This window comes from Sinohyriopsis cumingii, chromosome 1, assembly GCF_028554795.1.
Source record: "Sinohyriopsis cumingii isolate HCF-2022 chromosome 1, ASM2855479v2, whole genome shotgun sequence".
Classification (NCBI taxonomy): domain Eukaryota; kingdom Metazoa; phylum Mollusca; class Bivalvia; order Unionida; family Unionidae; genus Sinohyriopsis; species Sinohyriopsis cumingii.
Window position 1 is genome coordinate 88,795,399 of NC_142961.1, and position 22,359 is coordinate 88,817,757.

The following is a 22,359-nucleotide window of genomic DNA, read 5'->3' on the forward strand; positions in this document are numbered from 1 at the left end:
ATGGATTGATGCCTACACTAATAAAAGGATCTACACTAGACTGAGGTCTAGACTGAAACCCACACTGATAAAAGGATCTACGCTAGACTGAGGTCTACACTGATAAAAGGACCTACATGGATTGAAACCTACACCGATAAAAGGCTCTACACTGGACTTAAGCCTACTCTGACAAAAGATGTAATGAGGCCTACAATGATAAATTAATCTACACAGGATTAAGATCTACACTGATAAAAAAAAATCTACACTGACTGATGACTACACTGATAATGGGATCTACACTGGATTGAGGCCTACACTGATAAAAGGACCTACACTGGATTGAGGCCTATACTGATAAAAGGATCTAAACTGGTCTGAGGCCTACACTGATAAAAAGAATCTACACTGACTGAGGCCTACTCTGATAAAGGGATCTACACTGGACTGAGGCTTACACTGATAAAGGGATCTACACTGGATTGTGGCCTACACTGATAAAAGGATCTACACTGGATTGGGGCCTACACTGATAAAGGGATCCACACTGGATTGAGGCCTACACTGATAAAAGGATCTACACTTGACTGAGACCTATTTTGGCTCTAATTAGAATTCCTGTGAAAATTTTCTGAACGCATGGAACCATGCAATTATGGGAAGTCTGCAACTGGGATCTCAGTAATGCATAATCTAAACATAGAATGATTACATGAAGCATGTGTAGTGCAATAGCTAACACAATCATTTTGCCCCTCTGTATTCTCAGGTTCAATCCCCGACTCCAGCACACTGGAAAGTTTGTAGCTTGTAGCGAAACCTAATGATACAAAGTATGACTATGTTGCAACAGTAACTGACATAATTGTTGCATCAGGGGTCATCCAGTAAACTTTAGCTTACCTTTAACCTTTTGACCCTGTAACCCCAAAAATGTACACATGTAGTTAGATATTTTATCCCCTTCAACAAACATTTATGCTCAAGGGGAAAAAAATGGCATAGTGAGGAAAATTACTATAATGCTGACATGGCAAATTATACTTATATAAAGTGCTGACTGACTCTTTTCTGTGTAGTAATGTAACGTATTATACCGCTTTTGGTTAAAATTAAATACAAGAGAATTATCACAAAATTATACACAGCCCCTCTATTCTGGTGAGATTGCAAGTAATTTTTCTATCATTTTCTATCTAAAACCTGTCATGAGCGACCTCTGCTATGAGCGACCACCTGTCATTTCCGACCACAATCATAATGCACGGATCGATTTTACTATATAAACGCTTTGTTATGAACGACCACCTGCTCAACGTGACCAGCGACCGCGATTTCTTGGCAAAATATGCATTTTGACACTGCTATGAACGACCGCCTCGCCAAAAGAACAAAACAGATTGACACCACTGACCTTAACTTAATCCTTTGAAAACACTAGACCTCGGGATAAATGTAGTATGCAAACAAAGTGCACATTAAATAACACTATAGTTGAACAACCATATATTGAGATAAACACCTCTAACCATCATTTAATCCTTTGTAACAAAGACTGCATACACAGTAAAGATTGCTTTAATAAAGTATTTTTAAAAAATGTGTCTTTCTACAGTATCAGTTTTGTGAAATTTACAACTCCAGCGTATGGTGTCATTTGTAAACTGCAGTAAACCAGACTAAAGTACATGTCACTAACCGCCATTTATTTATTTGTCAACAATGCTAACTATTGACCCTGAAAACCAGTCCATTTTCACACACCTCTTATGAGAGACCACCTGTCTTGAGAGACCGCTTTTGGTTGGCAGAAGGGACGGTCTCTCATAACAGGTTTTACTGTACAGTGAGAAAGCTGTGTACTAGTAACTAATGCAACAGATTTAGTTGTATCATTTCTTACAGATTACATTAAGGTTTATTATATCATTTGAGGCTGCTATCATGGATTTGCCCAGAGTCTCAGCTGTCTTCTGTACTTCCCACATGTGTATCATGGCATCCTCCCTGGTATTAACCAATCAGATATCATTATTCATTCACTGAAATAGGCCACTGGTTTTGCATTGTGTCCAGTGTCTCTAATTTATATGTGCTATCTTTAAACTGTGAAGTTTATATTTTTCAAGATAATAGCATAATGAAACCCAGTCTCCAAATGCTGAAAGAGTTATTTTAAATAAACTATAAATCACCAGAGTCAAGCTTTCTGGCAAGAGACTGAGGACAAAAACCCAGTAAACTAAATGTTTTTACATACTGGAAGCATAGTTCAGATCTTTATTCTTGTTGGGGGATCACTGGATGCACAATCAGCTGTTTGTGGCATACAGCAAGCCAAGTAAGAGACTGACCATTTAATTATTCCAATGGGGGTTGGCCTGTGATTATTTGGAAGAAAATTTCCAGGCCCCCACAAGTTTTAAAAAAGTACTCTTCCACTGTTTCGATCACAAAAAGAACTATGACTATCCATCATGTTAGTTGAATACAAGAATTATCTTCAGCTCAAACAAAACAAATTACTCTGGATGAAGAAAATCTTAGGCTCACCTCACATACTGTCATCCCCATCACTTAAATGGTTGGTCCCAAAAAAGAGCAGTAAGATCAAACATCACTTTTGGAGATGAAATAGCTCAGCTACTAAAGCATCAAACTCATGTTCCAAGGGCACATGTCTGACAGCCAATCAGGCCTGTCCTGTCTGGAAATTGCACCTATCTCCCATTTCCTTTTGAATCATACAGATAATATTTTCAAGCTGCCATTAAAATGCATCCAATCAACCAATAATAAACATAAATCACTTAAACATCTTCCATCACACTTACATGTCCATCACACTTACATGTATGACTTGGTAAATCTTGTTAAATATATTCCCTTGCAAGTTGCTTCAAGAATTTTAAACAGCAAATATCTTGTACAACATTTATAACCAATAATACTTTAAGTTTTCAAAGTATAATGTGCACAAAACTTGTATGATGAGCATAAAATAAATTCAGTTTTAAAAACTACCTATATGCCAAATTCTGTAAGAGATTAGGGTCCCAAACACGTAGATTCTAAAACAACATATTTTTTAACAGGGCAATAAACCTGTTTCTTACCTATTACCTTCAACATAATCTAACATTTAAGTCTAATCTAATATTTAAATCTAATATTACAATCCTTCCCAAAATTACAAACCAGACATTTTATCTGGTACATTTCAAATGTACATATGCAGATACACATAAAATAACAAGCAGTCTAGGCCATGCACTTATTTAGTGCATAATACCTCAGCTGATCAGAGTCTATTATAAGATGTACAAATGTCAGGTTCCTGTTAATTTCTAAAATGTCAAGCTGGAAAGTTACAAACAAAATGTTCAAAACTCATACACCATAGTTTCAGGCATTGCCTTTACAACTTGTACACCCCATTTACAGGCATTGCCTTTACAACTTGTACACCATATCTACAGGCATTGCCTTTACAACTTGTACAACATACTGTAATAAATTTGGAGTATGTGCATTTGGTTATAGCACCCCGTTTTAAGGAATTTGTAGATTTTTGTGATTACTTGTCTGATTATTGGAATTTAGTACAATGGAAATATTCTTAGCCCAAAATATTTAGAAAATTAATTGGAGCAAACATTACGGACTTTAGTGTTAGTGAGTTTCCATGATGCCATGGTTCACTAGTAGTGAATTCAGGTTAAATCCCAATGAGTGTCCCTGGAATAACAAAGTCCCTATTAAAATCTAGTGATATACATTGGTGGTGTGACTGCAGTGGCAGTATTTATGGTAGGAGACCGGTAAATTACACAATGAAATCAATAAGAAGGGACTTGGCAGATACTGAGTATGGTGGTGCTATACAGTTTCGCATTTTGCATAGGGTTAGGATTTTAAAGAAAAAGAATGTCCCTGGCTTTCCTCACTGGTTATACTGGCTATTTAAAAAAGACCTTGTATATCTTAGGTATAATGAAAAGAACCTTTAATTCCCTTTATTTTGGTGTATGATTGATGGGTGTACTATGTGTTATAGAGTATACAGCTTGGCCTTACTTCAAATGTGCACCTTTCCAAAAAGTTTGCTCTACTTGGTCATTTTCACTTCCTGAACTTCAGAGGTAAATTGTATAAAAAAGAGCCGATAACTTTTTTTCACATTTTATATATTTGGTAATTCATTCATTGCACTTTTAGAAGCTGGTATTGTCTAGTCTGGCAAAATTCATTTTCCCTATTTTAATAGCTGCTATGTATAGTGTACTTTAGGCTAATTCAGACTGATTTTTTAACACAAGGGAGCAGTCATTTTAGTTAGCAGTGTGCTTAAATCATGTAAAATTTCCAAAAGTACAATATCCAAAAGAAATATCATCCACATTACATTAATGTAGCATAGAGGTATGCAAACATTCTCTCCACTGTGCATGTTTTAAATGCGAACTACTTCACCTTACATACGTCACTCTCTCAAAAGTACATATTATCTGGTGAGCGCCACCTATGTCACAGTATGTCACCATGGTGGCAAATGTGATGCAGTTGTACCTGCAAAATGTGCCTGGAAACCATTGTTTTACTGGCCTAAGGTGGCGTAGTTAAAATAGTTCACTGTGTTAAGGGATAGTTCTATAGTTTCTATGGCATGAACATCTGGCGCTACAGAAACCAAATGAAGAGAAACCTTGTAGATGTGCGGTTGATAGATATTTGGAAGACTATGCGATCTGTGGTCTTACATTCATTAGAGTAAAATTTATGTATAGAATGGACATGTCGGGCTTTCTAATCAACAACTGAAGTTGTATGGAAGTCTTTGGAAATTTGGGGTAAACTTATGACTTCTAGTAGGAATCACACCATGGTTTTATGCCCCTTGGTCAAGTAAAGACCCCTGGCTTGTAACAATACTTACAGGCATGGCCTTTACAACTTGTACACCCCATTTACAGGCATTGCCTTTACAACTTGTGCACCACATTTACAGGCATGGCCTTTACAACTTGTACACCCCATTTACAGGCACTGCCTTTCCAACTTGTGCACCCCATTTACAGGCATTGCCTTTACAACTTGTACAACACATTTACAGGCATTGCCTTTACAACTTGTACACCACATTTACAGGCATTGCCTTTACAACTTGTACACCATATTTACAGGCATTGCCTTTATAACTTGTACACCACATTTTACAGGCATTGCCTTTACAACTTGTACACCATATTTACAGGCATTGCCTTTATAACTTGTACACCATATTTACAGGCATTGCCTTTATAACTTGTACACCATATTTACAGGCATTGCTTTTACAACTTGTACACAACATTTACAGGCATTGCCTTTACAACTTGTACACCACATTTATAAGCATTGCCTTTACAACTTGTACACCACATTTATAGGCATGCCTTTATAACTTGTACACCACATTTACAGGCATGCCTTTATAACTTGTACACCATATTTACAGGCATGCCTTTACAACTTGTAAACCACATTTACAGGCATTGCCTTTACAACTTGTACACCACATTTATAGGCATGCCTTTATAACTTGTACACCACATTTATAGGCATGCCTTTATAACTTGTCCACCACATTTACAGGCATGCCTTTATAACTTGTACACCACATTTACAGGCATTGCCTTTACAACTTGTACACCACATTTACAGGCACTGCCTTTCCAACTTGTGCACCCCATTTACAGGCATTGCCTTTACAACTTGTACAACACATTTACAGGCATTGCCTTTACAACTTGTACACCACATTTACAGGCATTGCCTTTACAACTTGTACACCATATTTACAGGCATTGCCTTTATAACTTGTACACCACATTTTACAGGCATTGCCTTTACAACTTGTACACCATATTTACAGGCATTGCCTTTATAACTTGTACACCATATTTACAGGCATTGCCTTTATAACTTGTACACCATATTTACAGGCATTGCTTTTACAACTTGTACACAACATTTACAGGCATTGCCTTTACAACTTGTACACCACATTTATAAGCATTGCCTTTACAACTTGTACACCACATTTATAGGCATGCCTTTATAACTTGTACACCACATTTACAGGCATGCCTTTATAACTTGTACACCATATTTACAGGCATGCCTTTACAACTTGTAAACCACATTTACAGGCATTGCCTTTACAACTTGTACACCACATTTATAGGCATGCCTTTATAACTTGTACACCACATTTATAGGCATGCCTTTATAACTTGTACACCACATTTACAGGCATGCCTTTATAACTTGTACACCACATTTACAGGCATTGCCTTTACAACTTGTACACCACATTTACAGGCACTGCCTTTCCAACTTGTGCACCCCATTTACAGGCATTGCCTTTACAACTTGTACAACACATTTACAGGCATAGCCTTTACAACTTGTACACCACATTTACAGGCATTGCCTTTACAACTTGTACACCACATTTATAGGCATGCCTTTATAACTTGTACACCACATTTACAGGCATGCCTTTATAACTTGTACACCATATTTACAGGCATGCCTTTACAACTTGTAAACCACATTTACAGGCATTGCCTTTACAACTTGTACACCACATTTATAGGCATGCCTTTATAACTTGTACACCACATTTATAGGCATGCCTTTATAACTTGTACACCACATTTACAGGCATGCCTTTATAACTTGTACACCACATTTACAGGCATTGCCTTTACAACTTGTACACCACATTTACAGGCACTGCCTTTCCAACTTGTGCACCCCATTTACAGGCATTGCCTTTACAACTTGTACAACACATTTACAGGCATAGCCTTTACAACTTGTACACCACATTTACAGGCATTGCCTTTACAACTTGTACACCACATTTATAAGCATTGCCTTTACAACTTGTACACCACAATTATAGGCATGCCTTTATAACTTGTACACCACATTTACAGGCATGCCTTTATAACTTGTACACCATATTTACAGGCATTGCTTTTACAACTTGTAAACCACATTTACAGGCATTGCCTTTACAACTTGTACACCACATTTATAGGCATGCCTTTATAACTTGTACACCACATTTATAGGCATGCCTTTATAACTTGTACACCACATTTACAGGCATTGCCTTTACAACTTGTAAACCACATTTATAGGCATTGCCTTTATAATTTGTACACCACATTTACAGGCATTGCCTTTACAACTTGTAAACCACATTTATAGGCATTGCCTTTATAACTTGTACACCACATTTACAGGCATTGCCTTTACAACTTGTAAACCACATTTATAGGCATTGCCTTTATAACTCAACCATATTTTAGTGCTGCCTGTATATCTTCTTTAAATCCCTCCTATACCAGTCCAGCAGCCTAAGTGGTTAGAGCATCAGCCTCAGATATAGGATGTCATGGGTTGAACCTTGGCTGTCATACCAAAGAAAAATTGGTGCTAGCAGCTGTCTCACTAGGTGCTCAGCGTTAAGAGGTTAGTGTTAGGACTGGCCAACCTTGTGTCAGGATAATACGAATGGGTGGGACATGATGTAACATGTCTGCAGCATGATGCCCCAGTGCTAGACATCACTCTTAACGGCCACACTGCAGACATCATAGCAATATGATTGAATTTTTTTAAAGCTACATTAAGGATCCAAATCACACACACACAAACACATCCCTCCTATTTTCAGACAATTCATCCCCTCTTTTTTCACATGAAAGGGGTAATTTCATCCCTAAATTTTCAGTTCTAGAAAACAGACCATGAGCAGATCTGTGCTGATTATCTACCAGCCCACATCAAAATAGTTCCACATTATTTATGGAAATATAATGCTCTGTATTCACAATTATTCAAGGGGTATCAATTTTTGTGGAATCTGTGGTTGTTACAAAAATAAATTCAAAAACTAAACAATCAGCCTTCTCTGAAAACAACTCTACTTCACAAATCTACAAATTTAACTATCAACAAAACTGTCAGTCTTCAAGAAAACCACAAAAACTGATACCTATGAAAATAAATGAATTCAAAGTCTATCATAAGACTGCAATATTGAATGGATTTCTATTAATTCCTTAATTCTAAACAGTTCTAAAAATATTTCTTGCCAATTTCTAAGTCTGAAGATGAATGGGGAAAACATACCTGTCTGACACTCCATCATAAATTGAAACTGAACAGGAATATAGAGAGCATACAAAATGAACTCTAATTTGTACCTAACTGGAATCCTTACAGTCTTTTCAATTGGCCTCCTTCCCTCCTTGTCAGTATCAGGTTATGTACTTGTCATCATAAATAAGGCTTAATTAACTCTTACCAAGACATATATGTCTGCTGTATAACTGTACAGTATCTCCAAATACCTTTCAGAATTACAGACTAACCAGAAAACATGGGTTTCATTAATTATGCAAAATTCTGGAGCAAGTTATCAACTGACAAGGAAATAAATTAAACAGCAATAGTTTACACACAGCTAATTTATTCTTCTCTTTTTTCTACAGGTGTTTTATTACAGTATATAATCCATATAAAAAAAAACAGCAGCAAAGGTGTTAGAGGTTAGCTTAGACATTGTGGCGGGCATAAATAGGCAATAAACAGCACTATAATCCCATGATCATTTAGTGCCAGTCAATTATATATTGTCCTTGTGGTGTTAAATCTAGTGTGTAACACCTGTGCAGTGACTCCTCTAAAGTCCCTTTTATGACCTACTGAAATATAGGGAAAAACATTTAAAGAACACCTTATCAAATACCTGTCAAAAAATAACTTAAAGTTTTAACTGTTTCATATTCATATGGACAAACAAACTCTGAAAAAAGGAGTCCCTCACAGGTACAGATTCTCTACTGGCAGAATGTTTCCCCCAGTAATTCATTGAGAAAAGACAATTTTTTTTAAGGTGCTGAGTGTTGAAACCATCTTTTATATTCTTCAGTGATAATAAGATTGCCAACTTGCGTCAACTAGCTGCTGTAGTGGACATACTGGATGTCAGCTTGGTACCATCTTCATTTAGGACCATCAAAGCTTTATAAAAAGTCTTTTGGTGAAAACTCCATGTTGATACAATTTTCAACTTTGGAGGAGTGGACCAACTAGATATCATCACAGATTTTTAATAAAATCCCTTCCATTCAGGAGGAGTAGCCCGAGCAATATTTTCAAGATAGATGCTGTGATGGCCATGCTGGACATCACATTGACAGCATTTTCATTTTGGACCAACTGTACATCATATGAAGTCTTCTGATGAAAACACCATGGCAATAATACTTTTCATTCAGAATTAGTAAAGATATCAGATTTTCACCATTTTTTTAAGCAAAACAATAAAATAAAAAGAAATCTTTTAGTGAAAACCCCATTGATATGATGATCCATTCAGTAGAGTAGCTATAATAAGATTTTCAAGATGGCCACTGTGGTAGCCATATTGGATATCAGATTGGACCATTTTCATTTAGCTGTAAACCCCTCATGTCAATATGAGTTTCCAATCAGGAGTAGGGATAAAATGAGTTTCAGGATGGTGATAGCTAAAAAAATTAAGTTTACTGGTAGTTTAGGGAAAGAAAATGGGCTATAGTGCCTTTGATAACTCCATACATTTCTCTAAGCCCTTATCCTAAAAATGTAACAGTACTAAACAATGACATTGCAAGAACCAACACTGGAGTTATGTCCCCTAACTAAGAAAATCACTGATTGGTCAATGGCATTCTTTCCTACATGGAGCAATTCAAAGTAAGAAAAACAACGAGCCAGTTGAAAATTAAGGGTGGTCTCAAAGAAAAGTTGATGGGCCAATTATCTGTTAGTATTGCTCTTGGAGCAAACAAAATGCTACATCTGAAAAGCACAGTGTACCCATTAAAAAATGAATTTAGTCTAACTGCATCTGTTAACTTTTCTCATGCAAGCTTATGCTGACACAGCCCATGGAGATCCCTGATGTTTGTAAAACATGCAAGTCTCCTCATATGAAAAACAGTTCAAAGACTTTAATAAAGGAATGCTAAAAATCTGCTATTCTGAAAAATGTATGTCACTCCTAATATGTTCCAAATGAAAAGACTTAATTGGATCAATATGCAAATGTAAACTTTAGTTGAGCTTCAGTCAGATCTTGACATAAAATATTGAAATCCAATATGACCCACATCTGCTTACTAAAAAGGCTTTGATTTGAATCCATGAAGTCCTTCACAAGTTATTGAGCTGAAATGCAATTCTCATTGGTCATGCCATGATATGACATTATGTTATGGTATGGACAAACATGAATAACAATCTATATCACCAACCAAAGTTTATATTGTAGAGGAATACATTTTATTTACTTTAAACTCTTATATGAATGTATCTGTGTAGTGTCAAGTTTTAAATTGCAGTGAACTTTAAAGTTGGATGCATTAAGCATTAAAATTTTATTGCAAGTAAGCCAGAAAAGTCTTTGTGAAGGCTCACTTCAACATTTCTTCGTTCATCTTCTCCCATGTCAGAGTAAATTTCAAAGGACAGCATTCCAACTCAGTGAAATTGACTGGGGTATCTTAACACTGTCTTTAGAAAGTAAACATTTGAGCTACCAATCCTAACCACTTGGTAGGAACCTGTGTCCACTTATCATTTTTTTCAAAGGGAAATTGTCATGCACTGTCATTCACAGATTCTGAGCTGTCTAAACCTGATGAAAGGAAACATTTCTTTGGGAAAAGTTAGGGAATACTGCTTATGATTGGGCAGAATAAATTAGGGCATACACTTTAGAGCAATCAGACTTTAAAGTGATGACCTTAGTCGAAATTCTTTAGTCTGAAAATTTCTTAGAAGAGGAAACTTAGTCTCAACTCCGTGGAAAGCATAAAGAGATTAGTGCTTTCCTCATGAAACGAGGGACCAGGTGGTTGTCTTGTAAAAAGAGAGACATTTTTAGTGCTAGGACACACAAGTTCTGAAAGAGAACAGCAATAACGTATGTAATTTTAGTTTCATGCAATATTCTATTATTCGATTGCTTGTTTATGCAAATGTGTTTGCCATGACTAGGTTTCCATATTATGTATCATTTATTCAATCCATGGAAATGTGTTGATGCTAGAGTTGTTACGCAATTTATTTTATTCAATTTCATGGAATGTGTTGATGATAGAATTGTTATGCAATTTACCTTTTAACTATACAGTGATTAGTTCATTAGTAGAATTGATTGTATGCAATCCAAATGTTCATGTGTAGGATTTCATAGGGTTATATGAAATAACATTCTTTGTTTGTTAGGACATCACAGATATCATGAGTTAATGATGCTTATCTAACTATATCTGATTTTGTAATGCTTAGATAATCTTGTAGGTTAAGGATTGCTGTGAGTTACATTTTGTGATTTTCATGCAATAGTAATCAAACATGTAGTAGCACATGTAAAATAATATGGTAATATTCGATAGATGCTCACATGGTAACTTAAGACCTGCCACTTGAAGCGAGGTCAATGTTCGACCGTACTAAGTCAGAATTTACGCAGTGTGTGGATAGCAACATGCTCTGAATAACGTAAGTTAACTGTATGTACCTCTAGAGAGTGAGGTATAGAGAATTATGAGGTAATTTTGTCCTTTAAGGAACAGCTTTCTGAGATAAAAAGAAGACAGTCTGAAGACAGAAGTCCGGGTAAAGAAAGAAGAATGAGGTCAGAATAAAAGGACCAGGAAGTCCATGAAGGGGCAAAGCATAGAGCTTAGGAAGGATGAACTAAGAGATGTTGATATACAGTCAAAGGGAAGGAAGGTGATGCAATCAATCACGGACATTGCACTCTTTTCACCTCTCATTATGATGATGAAATAAATCCAAATTAGACACACCTATTAAATTCTATTGATATAATCTAACTAGTATTGGAATTGCCGTTATTAATTTGTTCTAATTAAATTTGTTATTTTCTTGTCAAATGGGGCTCATATTGCTTTATTTCTCCCCAGTATTCTTGCTCATTTTTCTTTAACTCCCACTGGGTTATAATATTGAGAGAAGTCATCCTCAAGATAACGCCAGCCAGACCCAATTAACCACCCCTTTTACTAAGAGGGCGATGTTACAGTATCAATAGTTTTTAATCTGGATAATTATGCAGAGCATTTTCTTAAAATGAAGTTGAAAGATGTACAAGAGGCTCAAGTGGACTTCATATTGGTCACCTGACATACATTGGTATATGTAGTAGTGAAAAGGCACATGTCTTGGCATGAAATACTCCAATGTGAGAACAACTTTCAGTTATTTGTTAAAAATCAGTGGTGTTTGACACTTTGTTTAAGTGTTCTTTGAGTAAATTCATCGGGATGAATGTAGAAGGTATTTGTGCTAGGACTCTGTTCAACTTGGTCAGACATGGTTATGCAGTTTTGGTAGAAAGTCATTATATCATCATTTTATTCTATTATTGTAGTAGTAACAACATTTTTATTTTATTTTTAAATATTAGTAACAAAAGCCATATTTGATTAGCAGTGAGCATCATTAGTAGGTCTAGAGGTGGCCCCCTTAGATGCAATGTCCTTTAATGGTTCCATTCAATTAAAATTGGATTTGTTGTTCCAGGAAAGAAGTTAAAATATGTTTCCGATATCGTTGTTAAGGAAGCCAAACTGTTCAAAGGAAAGCCACCACAAACTCAGTTCTGATACAACATTTCCTAAGAAACATTTCTCCCAAGTTTGATTAAAGCTCACTGGCCTCCTATACTGTACAAACATGTGATATTATTTTAGTCATAAAAAACACATTTGTTATGTAAGCACACCATCAAATGTTTAATTAGACTTAAAAATTAGATTTTTAAATTAAAAAATTATTCATCAATCTCTGTAAACAATCGGTAGTTTCGGCGGGATAAAAACGGATATGACTTACATTTATCCCTTCTATTCCACCTAGCCATTCAAGTGTTTTATTTCCCTACATAAATGTCTCTGTGATATATCTTACAATCATGCTTTTGTACAGTAAATATGGTGCACTGTGTTGCATATGGATGTAACCAAAGAAGAGATGATGGGACAAAAGGGTTCTTTCTTTATCTGAAAAATCCTGTTTACCACAAAAAAGTGGATTGAAGCTGTGGGATCGAATAGGGTGAGGGATGGGAACATCATAAAATCCTCCTAAATCCCTTAAAAAGCTCTATGGTGCATATGAGAAGAGGGATGGAAAGTGCATACGTAAAATATATCAATAAAGGATTACAATACAGCAATGTTACTGCAGATGTAAAATGTTAATGTTTAAAATAATCATAATACTTTTTGAATATGCAGAGTGTAGACATTGATCAAACTCTTTACTTAGAATTATTATAACAATATGAACTCAAAAAGATGTAAAAAGGAAATATGAGGTATTACTCTGGGATGTTTATCATTTATAGGTGTATAAATCTGTAGAATCAGTCATATATATATATATATATATATATATATATATATATATATATATATATATATATATATATATATATATATATATATATATATATATATATATATATATATATATATATATATATATATATATATACCTTATTTACCGTATATATTGGGACACAATAAAAAATTGTTTTCCTGTCCCAGAACTAATGGTGAAACTTTTTTTCATCAAGGTATATATCCCAAGACTTAAGAAAAGAAATAACTTTGTGTTGAATTTGTGCCTTCCCCCACTGCATGGTACAATAAAATAGATAAACCAAACACTTGTTTGAAAATATTATGAAAGAAATTATCCTTTCATTGTTATCATTTATTCCTTCATTTTTCATGATGCAAAATTTATTAAAGAAAAAAATATATCCACGAACTCTGAATATGTAGCAAATGCCAGCTGGCATATGCATCCTTACTTTAGTGTATATCGCTTATGTCAGATAACAAAATCGCAAATGAGAAGGAAACATCACCCAACTGCTTGAAGGCACTTGCCATTCATGCATGATGCATTATAAGGTACAAAATGACCAAGACTGTATTGTATCCAAGTTAACTATAAGACGGTATCTCGCAAATAAAAATCATTATTTAAAAATACATTCACTGTGAGTGCAAATGATAATCATTTTGCTGGCAAGGGTTACAAAAGTATTACTAAAGCAAGTTACTGGTGTGTGTACTGTTTACCCTATGACCATCAATGCCTGTTTGTATCAATTATGATTATGTATGGCAAACAAATAGAAGCCTGGGTGATGAATAAACACAACTGGCAGCAAACAATAAACTCACTGCTTAAACTTACCAACAGGATATCAAATACAAAGGTTATTTTATTACAAAGCAAGCCAACCATGGAAACTGACTTTGGATTCTTTTAAGCATGCTGATTTTTTTTATGACTTAAGGAAGCCAACTTTGATTCCTTTTAAATCTTTTAAGTTTGTGGATTGTTTTTTTTACAAAGTTGGCAAATATAGGGAAGCCAGCATTGATTCCTTTTTATCTGTATTAAAGGGAATTTTCAAAATAAATTTAAAGAATGGAACAGTTTTGAAAGCATCACAATCTAGTGTGTTTTGCATGCATAGTTATATAAGGCTGAACAGTAAATTAGTTTTCAATAGTTTTGTCTAAATGTTCCCTATCCATAGTTTATAGTGTTTTATTTCTGACAATAAGAAGCATGTACTTCGTCTTGTTACGATAAATGTACGTCATTTCTGGTTTGCGTCCTCTATAGGTGGGAAATCATAGCTAAGGGGAAGTAACAGTGTTGTATACTTTTATTTGAGTAATTCAATTATTATTTCTTCTTTACACTTGATAATTTTTTGGTTGTTTTTGTCCAAGTATAACTACTTTTAATCATGTAATGCAAATCTGATAAAAATAGAAAAACGTTAGAGTATAGCCAGTAACCTTTAAGATCAATGTATCTGTTCTGGAAAAGAAATTGAAAATGGTGTTCCATATAATTGCTATGGCAACCCCATTGTTGCTAGAGAAGTCAACCTGGACCCAAATTCATAAAGCCTGTTCTAGGAAACAATCCAATCAAGGTGAATACAAGTTCATGAAATAAGAGTCCCTCAAATCAGACTGACCCTCCACTAGCCTGAAAGATTTTCCAGGAATCCAATATAAGACCGTTTTAACTGCCAAGTGCTGAAACCATCTCTAATACTTTTGAACAATAACAAGATTTTAATGATGGCCATACCACAATGAATGTCAGACTGGCACCAGTTTTATTTACATAATCATCTAAAGAAGTCTCCTGATGAAAGCCCTATGTTGACAAGATTTTCCATCCAGATGGAGTGACCAGGACAAGATTTTCCATTCAGATGGAGTGACCAGAACAAGAGTTTCCATTCAGACAGAGTGACCAGAACAAGATTTTCCATTCTGATGGAGTGACCAGAACAAGGTTTTCCATTAAGATGGAGTGACCAGAACAAGGTTTTCCATTAAGATGGAGTGACCAGAACAAGGTTTTCCATTCAGATGGAGTGACCAGAACAAGATTTTCCATTCAGATGGATTGACCAGGACAAGATTTTCCATTCAGATGGGGTGACCAGAACAAGATTTTCAACACTGCTGCTGTGGTGGATTTAGTAAATGTCAGATCAGCTCCATGATCATTTGGGGCCAACAAGGCATCAAATTGAAGTCCTTTAGTGAAAAACAATTTTGAACCATCAGTTCCAATACAGTAATAATGACAAGATTTTCAAGGTGACCATTGTGGCAACTACACCTCAGAATGAGTGCATGAAAATTTAATGGCACTCAGCCAAGAAGTTTAGGACAAGTAGCTATAGCAACTTGTGCTTATGGACATAAAAAGCCATCACATCAGCTCTTCTGGTTTGAAGTTAAAAAGTTGACAATAAATTTAGCATCCATCTTGCCATGGAAGCAACACTACTGCTACGGAATAAGACACCCAGAACATAATTATGATAGAGCATCCCCAAACAAGCACATTTGATTGAAACTGGCTCAGACATTCTAGAGAAAAGTTGAAGATGGATTTTCCATTTTAGTTGCTATGGAAGCCATACCAATGTTAGGAGAGCCATCCAGAACAAACATTTGCTAGATCATGTCTAGAAACATTTCTAACATGTTTCATCCTATGTGGCACAGTGTTTTTTTTTTATTATGTTGAAAATAGCAATGCTTGTGAACCAAGAACAATGGATGACACAACATGGATGATGGATTACACACAATGGCCATAGGACCATACTGTAATGGCTACCTGAGCTAAAATTTGTTGTAATAATGGCACATACATCTGACCAAGTCATCTACATATACTTACAAACATGCCTATAAAATACAACTACCGGGTAAGTGGCTTACATGTGATCATACTGTCATGATTTTCATTAACAAATAAAAGGTCTTAAAAGATCTTTTAAACCCTGGCCAAAATAAAATATCAGGAATCCAAGATAAGACAGTTTCTACTTTTTAACTTTCTGTGAAAATACCAGTGTTGATATGGCCATCCAATTTTGAGGAATAGAAATAAGAAACATTTTAAGCTGTATGCTATGGTGGCTATATTGGATGCCAGATCACTAGCATTTTTGTTAAAAACCATCATAAGAACTCTTCTGGTGAAAACCCCATGTCAATGAGACCATCTGTTTAGGTGTAGTACTGGCATCAAGATTTTCAAAATAGCTGCCATAGTAGTCATATTGGATGTCTAAAGCATAATATTTCATTTTGGACAAACTAAGAATGAATGTGTCTCTAAGCAATAGCAACCTTATGTTAATGGACACTGGGCACCAGACAAAAGGACATTGCATAAGCTCTTCTGGTCAATGACCAGCGGAGCTAAAATGTAAAATCTATCAATAAATTATGCTAATAAACATGTTCAAAAATTGAAAAAAATATGTTATAATGGCATAAAAATCAAATTAAATTATCTTCATATATATTTAAATATGCCTACCAAATTTCATTTGTCCATATCAAGTGGTTTTATATAATCATTCTAATCAGTTTCTCAGGACAGATGTACTAACAAACTGATCGATATATCCAAATCAAGTTATTTTAAAAATAACTTCCATGCAGTTGACATTAAACAAAAGTTACTGATGCTGTACTGGTAAAAAAGATTTTCCAGAGATCCAAGAAAATAGCACTTTTTATTTTACCTACTGAGTATATAAACCAACTCATATATTCTTGAGTCATAACAAGATTTCAAGGTGACTGCTGTAGTGGACATACAGTGGAACCCTACAATGACATGCTTCATTATAATATGAATATGGATATAACAAGAGTTTGGTTTAATAATTTGGGAAGATGTGTTTTACTCTTGATTAAAAATAAATTCTTGTTTATTTTTTTTAGAAGACATCTAATTAGTGAACCATCAACAACAAGCCATAAAGGCTTCTTTGCGCTTGTTGTCAATGAATCCTGTTAACAAATGTTGCTCATTTGAGGGTAAAAAATATTGCAAAAAGAAATGTTTGCAAAGCCATCTGGCATACTCAGCCAAGTACCAAACAATACAGAAGTGTTAATAGTTTCTCATCCAAAGTTAAAAATCCTCCTCTTCCAAAATATCTTAATCCTTTTTTAGTTAGAGGCAGAATAATCTTTTCTATATTATAGTCAGAAATGCAGACAGCAGCTCCAAAATACTCATATACACAACCCACTGTAATATAAGCTATTGTAATGGTAAAGTCACATGCATATAGCTTGCACTATTGTGGACTATTGACTGGAACAGAACCATTTCAGTTGTAGGGGTGGAGTGAGTTGCTATTATATTCAAATATATCTCCATTGTTCCTATGCAGTAGTGCAAACTCATAGTTACAAATAAAAACTTCAATTAACACTGGGCTTATTTAATTTATTTGTTCCTCGGTTATTTAGAGAAGTTTCAACTGTTTTTATGGAGATCAGTCTTTGCTGATGAAATCAAATGGTTTACTCCCATACTGAGTCCAGGCAATTATACACAACTGCTCAAGTGTTGATCTGAAATACATTTTAAGGTTGACAGATTTGCCCTCCTGTATGAATTTTCAGCTAGGATATGTTTCATGTCTTAGCACAAATTCCATTTAGGATGAACTTGACATCATAAGAAGTCATCTGGTGACAGCTTGATGTCAATATGACTCTCCATTTAGAAAAAGTAAATTTCAAGAAGGCTGCCATGTTAGATCAGCATAAATTTCATGTAGGTCCAACTAAATATCAAAAGTCTGATGGTGAAAATCCCATGTCAATATACCTTTCCATTCAGGACAAGTAGCAATAACAAGAGTTTAAATATGGCTGCCATGGATGCCATACTGGATGTCAAATCAGCACCATTTTCATTTGTGACCATGTAGATACCATAAGAAGACTTTAAATGAAAACCCCTATAGACATGACCATCCAATTAGGACCAAAATAGACCTTGGGATGAATGTGTGTGTAGATTTTCAATGAAATCCTCCACGCAGTTTCTTTGGAGTAGTGATAACAAACTTGTGCTAACAGACAGCTGTAAGTTTATGGACCATGGTCAATTGGTCATCCTATAAGCTCTTTTGATCAATAAAAATGAGATCCTCTAGATATTTTTGTAAGTGAAAAAAATACCTTTAATTTCTACAACATATACATTCACCAAAGGAGATAACATGATGGAAGAAAATGTTGAAGACTAATGACTATCAATTATCAAACCCAATTAGCCCAGTAAACAAGGAAATAAGCATAATTTTGCTTCAAAGAACAAAATATATAGACTCATACAGTAAGGTTCAAGGCCTGACTTTTAAAATGTTGAATTCCTATTCTTAAAATTTAATCACCACAGCACTTTCATCACCATGAAATAATATAAATCCAAAAAAAATCCAAAATGAACAGTTCCTAGAACTGCAATTTTTGAGATATTGAGTCAATGAGAAGTGTTTGTACATTACCTCAGCCTCACAATGAATCTTTCAGTAATCCATCTTTCTACTTCATAAGCTGTAAAGAGTTTGAGAAAAATAAAGTTGAGTAAATATTTACAGAAGAACACAGGTTTTGAATTAGAAATGTACTTTTTATTTGCTTTCTGGAGTGTAAGATTTATTCCTGGCAATTCTTACTGGTACTGAATGTTAATTATTCAATCTCCTGTAGTATTTGTCTGTGTATTTAGACTGGCCTTGAAACCTAATTACACTACACAAGCCTACTTTTCCTTTTAAACAAAGCATGGGAACCATTATGTTGCTTAGATGTCAAAAGTCTCTGACAAGACATGTGTTATCTATAGCACTTTTCACAGCTCCATTCTGACTGTTAAGAACAGCACACATAATACACTAACTAAAACTATGCAAGCAAACACAACAGGTGAACCCAAGCTAGCTGTTTAATGTAGATATTAAAATAGTTTGATATAAACTACTAAAAACAACTGAAAACAACAGCTGCATGCACATACAGCTGTGAGCTAGCTAGTATTGCAACAAGTAGACTGTTTTCTTGGCCGATCCAATTTTTTTAAATATGGGGATTCAATTAATATGACAGTGTGGTGGTTTGTTTCCTTGAAAATGACAAACTTTGTTTTCCACTGAAAAGTGTACTATTTTAACTAAAAAATAATTCACCTGAACTACTGCTACTACCACCAGCACCATCAACCTCTGATGTGCTGCTGGCACTTATAGTCATAAGGCAGTGCCTTTTTCACTCTGCCTGTGATAAGATTTCCTGGTTATAATGTAAATGGATGAACATGCCTAACCAATTATTGCAAGCCAGAGTAAAGTTTTCTTAGAAGGTTGACTGAACATGACCTCTTACAATGAATGAATGAGCCAATCAAAGTTTCTCATCCGAATACAGTCATATCAATCATAACAAAGGCAATTTCATTGAAATGAAAAGCTTGTGTTGTCAATACATACTTTTGTTTATGCATATTCATGATAAACAAAGAAATCTTTTCAGAAGCAGCCATCACCAGTAAAGAGCAATATTAGTCCATGGCTTGCGACAATGTATGACAGAATATTTGTATGCATCTGCAAACAGCGAATAATACAGTCTTTATGAAAGAGACGTTCTTTATGGAAAATAAAAGAAATTACAGAAAATGACTCTAGTAAAGAAAATTTTTATTAGCATTTGAGTTTTTGCAGGAAATTTAAATATATAGGCATTAAGGAAATTAATCCAGATTATTCATGCCACATCTGAAAACCAGAGCAAGAAAAGTGAGCAAAATGCAAGTCCTTGAAAAAGCATTAAATAAATGTATATGCATGAATGACTTTTGAATTAATACTGAAAAAGTACTGTATAATATACATCATCAAAGGTAATGACTCCATTATGAACAATGAAAAAAATGTGTTGACTAAAAAATTCAACCCATGAAGGTGTACAGTAGTAATTAGCTGGATTATTTCTTCGTATACATGCATCATTACAAAATGTCCTTGACCCTTAGAAAATCACATGAAGACTGACAAAAGTTATTTTATATTTTAGATGTAATTAATGATTTGCAATGCCAAAGTTGGTTAAGATCTGGAGACAAAATACTTTCCCTTATATATATATATATATATATATATATATATATATATATATATATATATATATATATATATATACTTTATGTAAGAATTTTCAAATGGAATTTTTTATGTATGAAATGGAACAACCATGGATTCAGTGCATATGGTTTCATGTAATATTAAACATATCCATGAGTAAACAAAAGCTTTGAAAATGGTTTGGTTTTCATGCAGGCAATCACTGTTTCCAAAATCATCCCTTACAAAAATTATAAGTTTTCTGCAAAGATGTGGCACACAGATGTGTGTCAATTTACAGATGTGTGTGCTGATAGTGGTACAGTTCTGACCCACTTTTGGCACAAAAACTCTTGTTGCCAGAAGTTTGCCAAAACTAGACTTGTTTGCCACATGTGTGCCAGGAAATACTCTGGTCATTTATGTGTAATACTCTGTGCTAAAAGTGTGCTGCATGAAGCAGTATGCCTCATGAAAATTTGGCATTTGAAGTGAACCAGGTGTGAAGAATAAAATTAAACAGAAATATATGTGCCAGAAATAAGCCACAAAGATATGCTACCTTATTAAAGTTTACTTCACTTAAGAGATTGTCAACTAATTTTGTTTTATCATTTTAATCATAACTTAGGACAACAGATGACAATGATTTTTGAAGAAAAAAAGGTCATTGCATATTGAGTGTTTAGGTCAATGATATAAATTTTTTGCATTAAAAAGTTCTAAAAGATTTATAGAGATTACAACTTGTAATCAGGCAACATTTTCCTCAATTTACTTAATGTGAAACATAATTATATACATTAAAAAAAATCTGTCAGTCTTCAGAGATATTTTTATCTGCTGCTACAAAATAATTATCTGGAAATAGAAAGAAACTTCTAATGCATAACAAATTATCATCAGGCAGATTCTATTGAAACCTTACTTCAAGAACAGTAGAAAGAAAACAAATTAAAATGCAGTTAAGTACAATAAAGTAAGTGCATTATTTTTAAAGAAATAGATGCCAGAAAGTATTATTATTATTATGATTATTATTTTTTCAGGTAAGGTTATTAATAGCACATTAATATATTACTGACCAGTTGGCCCCATGTGGCCAAGTGGTCTAAAGTGCTCTCCGTTATGGATCACTGCCATCTCACCTCTGTCTGCGCCTGTTCGAGTCTCAGATTCGGCCAATGTGGGTATGCGAGAAAGCCTGCCAGTAGCTTCTCATGGGTCAGTGGTTCTTTCCAGGGTTTTCCCTGGTTCTTCCTCCACCATTAATACTGACGCCATGTATAGCCTATCATGTGCTGAAAAATGGCATTAAACCCCACAACAACAACAACTACTGCTGACCATGACCTCAAAGGGGAAATAACCATCAATGCCATCACATGCATAAAAACTGCAGATTGTAGACTAAGATCTGCTATTGCATGCTGGCTTCAATGTATTATTGTAGCTAAAATGTGCACTTAACTTTGTTTTGGGTAAATTCTATCAGGCCAAATTTCATCACAATAATCATGCCAATGGTGTCATCATACCCACTAGAAGAGCTAGCTCTCTTAGCCTATGTTGTGAGATCCTCTCTTTGAATAGGATCATGGTGAAATGCTTGCAACATCCATTTTGAAGAGTAATATAAATATCACTGTAAAAGTGAAAGGAGTCACCAGGCATGCATGGTAGTTAGTTCCAAGAAAATGTTGATGTTTTTAAGTTGACTTTTAGTAGCCACTTCTGTC

At 34.8% G+C, this 22,359-nt stretch overlaps 1 long non-coding RNA gene across 1 annotated transcript in view; it reads right to left on the reverse strand.

The window, feature by feature from the left end:
* Positions 1 to 22,359, reverse strand: part of LOC149807305 (uncharacterized) — a 119,847-nt gene that overhangs the window by 10,977 nt on the left and 86,511 nt on the right. Inside the window, exon 2 of the long non-coding RNA XR_016414909.1 lies at positions 19,007 to 19,055. This is a non-coding gene — a long non-coding RNA (uncharacterized LOC149807305). The remainder of the gene's footprint in view (positions 1 to 19,006; positions 19,056 to 22,359) is intronic.